This window comes from Portunus trituberculatus, chromosome 45, assembly GCF_017591435.1.
Source record: "Portunus trituberculatus isolate SZX2019 chromosome 45, ASM1759143v1, whole genome shotgun sequence".
NCBI lineage: Eukaryota > Metazoa > Arthropoda > Malacostraca > Decapoda > Portunidae > Portunus > Portunus trituberculatus.
In genome coordinates, this window is record NC_059299.1 from 13,017,342 (window position 1) to 13,022,341 (window position 5,000).

Here is a 5,000-nt window from a genome sequence, read left to right on the forward strand (position 1 = left end):
AGTAGTAGTACTGGTGGTGGTGGTTGTAGTGGTGGTGGTGATGGTGGTAGTAGTGGCACTAGTGGTGGTGATGGTGGTGGTAGAAGTGGTAGTATGTTTCATTCGTTTATATTTTTCTCTATTTTTTTTTCAGAGCGTGACTTCGTGTGAGTTTGGAAACGATTAATTGATAAAGGTAATTATCATTGTTATTGTTGTTTTTCCTATTTCTGCTGTTGTTTTATCACAGCTATTGTTGTTCTTTGTTCTTGTAGTTGTTGCTTTTATGTAAAATAAGCACTGATCAAGAGTAACAAACTTACTAAGAAAAAAAAGGTCCACTAAGGAACCAGTTCCCAAAATTGAATCAGAATTTATCTTTGATTTAAGGGATAAGTGTCTCTTCCCTCTTGAATGAGTTCCAGTCATAGGAAAGAGAAAACAAAGAAGCTGGCAGGGAGCTCCAGAAAAGGGATGAATGACTGAGGATAATAGTTAACTCTTGCATTAGAGAGGTTGGGTGAGAGAAAATGTCGTAGTGACAACAACAGTAAGGGTATTTTCGGCGTCTCAGATCCTCATATTTCTGTCGCCGCTGCTCTCCATAATAGTAATAAGCAGGCGAAGCCTAAATCTCGGTTCCACATGACAGCAAGTCGTTCTCGGCCCTCCAGCACACTGATGCTAATGTTTAGAGCGATGATAGCGCAGTCAGTATAATGTACCGAAGCCACTCCGCTATGCCGTGGTCACTCAAAACAAAAAATCGTTCTGTTATTACACTGTACCTCCCTTAGTGGGCGTCTCGGCGTGATATGTGAGGAACTTAGTGGTTGGCGAATCCTTAGTAGTCATAAGCATGATACCTTTAGTGACTTGAAAGTGACACTGCCGACGGCATCGCTGAGTGACTTTCAGCTGAGAACGAATTATCTTAGTGACTACCTCATAACATAACATAACATATATAACATAAATAATAGGATAACAAAGAGCCACCAGGGCCCATCTAGGTTATCCTGTATCAGTCGCACAGCGACCTCGTCATCAGTACTTAAAGATACACTTACAAGTACACAATACATTATATACTAATTCTAAATATTTGGCCCATTAACAGGGCTAAGTCCTGCAGCGAATTCCTCTACAATCTGTGATCCCCATACATGGGGATCATGTCTTGTTTAACTATAGTAAATTTCTTATAAAAACTATCATGCAGCGCTATACATAATTATAAATCTAATAAATTTAAGTGCTTATCTAATCTGTTTTTAAACATTGTCAAACTAGTGCTATTTACAACCCTCTCTGGCAATGCATTCCAGAAGTCTACCACCCTATGACTAAAGAAATATTTTCTTATATCTAACCTGCAGCCTTGCTTTCTAATCTTCCTGCCATGATTTCTAGTCCTACTTCCCTCCTCTAAGGTAAAGAAAGATCTCACATCTATGTAGTTTGTATCTGAGAACATTTTAAATAACTCTATCATATCCCTCTTATACATCTCCTCTCAAATGAAAACATGTTTAATTCCTTTAATCTATCTCTATACTCCAGGCGCTTTAATGCTGGTATCATCCTAGTTGCTCTTCTCTGAACTGCTTCTAACATGTTGATATCCTGCCTATAGTGGGGTGACCAGGCCTGTATGCAATACTCTAAATGGGGCCTAACATAGGAATTATATAAGCTACGCACCACTTCCTTACTTTTATAACTAACATTTCTATTTATAAAACCCAGGATCCTATTTGCCCTATTTCTTGCTTCTAAACATTGCTTTGAAAATTTCATAGTCCTGTCTATCACTACTCCTAAATCCTTTCCTTCCTCTACTGCCTCTAGCCAACATCCCTCCATCTCATAGTTAAAGTTTGTGTTGTCTTTACCTAAATGCATAACCTGACACTTTTAGAATTAAACTCCATCTGCCACCTGTCTGCCCATGCTATCAGCCTGTCCAGGTCTCGTTGTATTCTGTAATTGTCCTTTTCACCCTGTACTGCACATGCTATCTTAGTATCATCTGCAAACTTTGATACTTTGCTACTAATTCCTATATCTAAATCGTTAATGTACACCAAGAAAAGAAGAGGTCCTAGCACTGATCCTTGGGGTACCCCACTAACCACTTCCTTCCACTCAGACATTGCCCCATTTAATACTACTCTCTGTTTCCTATCAGAAAGCCATTCACTAATCCAATCAACTAACTTACCCCCTATCCCATGTAGTCTCAATTTGTACACTAGCCTCCTATGCGGTACCTTATCAAACGCCTTGCTAAAATCTAGATATATAACATCTATGCTATTTCCATCATCTAACTCCTTGGTAATACAGGACCTCCCTGATCTAAAGCCATGTTGGGTATCTCTAATTAATCTATTCTCATTTAAATGCTCCCAAATACTACCCTTAATGATTTTCTCTAGTATCTTACATACTATACTAGTTAAACTGATCGGTCTATAATTATTCGCATCATCCTTCCTACCTTTTTTAAATATTGGTGTAACATTAGCTAACTTCCAGTCCTGAGGTATCTCAGCAAACCTAAGTGATCTTTCAAAGATTAACTTAAGTGCTTCAGAAATACTGTCTACACCCTCCCTAAGTACTCTGGCATGTAGCTCATCAGGACCACTAGCTTTCCTATCGTCTAGTTCAAGAATAAATTTCCTAATAATTCCCGGTTTTATATCAATATTTTCTAAAGCTCTTAAACTACTCGTCGCACTGTTTGTAACAGGATTTCCTATTCTTTCCTAGTAAATACTGAAGAAAATTGTTCATTCAATAATTCTACTATGTCTTCATTTTGATCCACTACTACACCATCTTTTCTGAGTGGTCCAATCCTATCCTTATTTCTTTTATCACTGACCTTGTAATAACTATATAATTTTTGGGATCTTTACTCCCAGCTCTAGCTAGTTTTATCTCTGCCTGCCTTTTACTTTTTTATAACCTTACTCAAATCATCCCTGACCTGTCTGTACCTAATCAAATCTACATCTTCCCACTTTTCTGCAACTCTCTATATGCCCTCTTCTTCTCTCTGATCTGTCTACCTATCTCGTGAGTCCACCATAATGGCTTCCTGTTTCTCTGCCTTATATCTTTGTAAGGGATACACTGCATCACTATACCCTTTACTACAACCTTAAAAATATCCCACATCTCCTGTGCAGTTTTATTTCCAAAACTATCTTCCCAGTTTACCTCTCCTAATAACTGACGTAACCTACCATAATTGCCTTTCTGATAGTTTGGGACTCTAGTCTTATTCACTATATTATCCCTACTGGAATTAATGATAAATCTAATTATATGATGGTCACTGTTTGCTAAAGTCTCTCCTACCTCAACTTCCTTTAAACAATGCTCAATATTTGTTAGTACTATGTCTAAAACCTTCCTCCCCCTAGTAGGTTTATCTACCATCTGCACTAAATTTATCTCATCTACCATAAGGTTGTCTACATCTGCTGACTGGTTAGGTGGTCTATAAAAAGCTCCTACTCTAATAACCTTACTTTTGTTTACTCTAACATCCAGCCATAAGGACTCTACTCTGTTATCTACCTTAATACCATTAACCTGACTGGAAATGAAGGATTTTTTTACATAAATAACTACTCCATCTACTTCATATTCTTTCCTATTTTCCCTAAATTTTTCCTCATTTACCCATGCCTCTGTGACACATACAACATCTAAGTCCTCCTCAACTATATAACTAGATAACTCGTCCTTCTTGTTCCTAAGACTCCTGGCATTTACATAAAAACATTTAAGTCCTGCTACCTTCCTAGATGCTGTCTCCTTATTTGGAATCCTAATCTTATTCTCTCCTATTTGCACCTGGAAATCTTTCCTAATCTTTTCACTATCTCTGTTTATCCTATCTAATTTATGTCTAACATCTTTCTTCTGGAATGCATTTGCTACCTCACCCCTACACTCCATCCCAACTCCCCTCCAGACATCCACTCAGCACATCCACACCCTTCCTACTCAGATGCACACCATCCCTAGCATACAAATCCCTTCGCCCATAGAACCTATCCCATACATCCACAAAGCTGACACCCACATCCTTACACATCCCTTTTACCCGATCATTCACACCAATGGCCCTAGACAACCATTCCCTGCTAACATACACACGAGGCAAGATTCCTGACACTACACACCTCCTACCACTCTCCCTTATCTTGCCTAACATTTCCCGAAATCTTACGACTAACTCCTCCGACCCACCTGCTCTGACATCGTTCCCACCTACGTGCAAAACTACTACACCCTCCCTCTCCATCCCCCCAACTCTCTTCTGCACCTCCTCACTCACTGCCTTCACACCCGCACCAGGCATACACACGTTCGTCCTCCTATCCCTGTCTTTCCCACAGAAAGTGCTATCTAAGTACCTAACCTCGTAGGTTTAACACTTGCCCTCAGTAACTTACCGAACTAAAAGACGGAATCCGGAAATAAAACGGACTAGCGTGAACCGGGCCTAAGGCGAAGCACAGACAGACAACAGGCAAAAAGCAGGAGACAGCAGGGTAGTGTATCGATGTTTAGTGAGACAGTGGGACCATGAAGACGAGCTGTTTGCCGATCGCCCGCCGCGCAGTGCGTGTGAATGATACTTAGAACTTGCTTATTGCCTTATATGTTTCGACTGTATAGTAATGCCAAATATACTGTGGTTTTCCATGTATTTTACATATGTTTTATGAGTTTATTTCATGCTTGATTAAGATATGTAAAACGTTAATTTCTGTTTCCCTTGCGCAGGCTGGTCCTGTATTCAATTAACAATTGTATAATGTTAAGCCTTTATTACATATATATGATTGTCAAAACATTTGATGGTAGTGTGTTCAAACATGCGTTAAATGATGCAAAGTGAGCGATATTTAATATTACTTAGAAAAGTGTCCGTTTATCACACCACCAATAGAACGGTCGGAATGGGAACTTGAGATGAAGTTGCAGAGAGAAGG

The 5,000-nt window shown here is 39.2% G+C and overlaps 1 protein-coding gene and 1 long non-coding RNA gene across 4 annotated transcripts in view; one reads left to right on the forward strand and one right to left on the reverse strand.

The window, feature by feature from the left end:
* LOC123519628 (histidine decarboxylase-like) overlaps positions 1–5,000 on the reverse strand; it is a 28,215-nt gene that overhangs the window by 22,061 nt on the left and 1,154 nt on the right. Inside the window, exon 1 of one of the 2 annotated variants that reach the window (XM_045281069.1) lies at positions 4,458–4,544. The exons of the other annotated variant lie outside the window; for it this stretch is intronic. The gene's annotated coding sequence lies outside the window, so the exon portion shown is untranslated. Of the gene's footprint in view, positions 1–4,457; positions 4,545–5,000 lie in introns of those variants that run through there. 2 annotated transcript variants of the gene reach the window in all.
* Positions 1–5,000, forward strand: part of LOC123519629 — a 72,261-nt gene that overhangs the window by 17,164 nt on the left and 50,097 nt on the right. For both annotated transcript variants that reach the window (XR_006679067.1, XR_006679068.1), the window contains exon 2: positions 134–175. This is a non-coding gene — a long non-coding RNA (uncharacterized LOC123519629). The remainder of the gene's footprint in view (positions 1–133; positions 176–5,000) is intronic.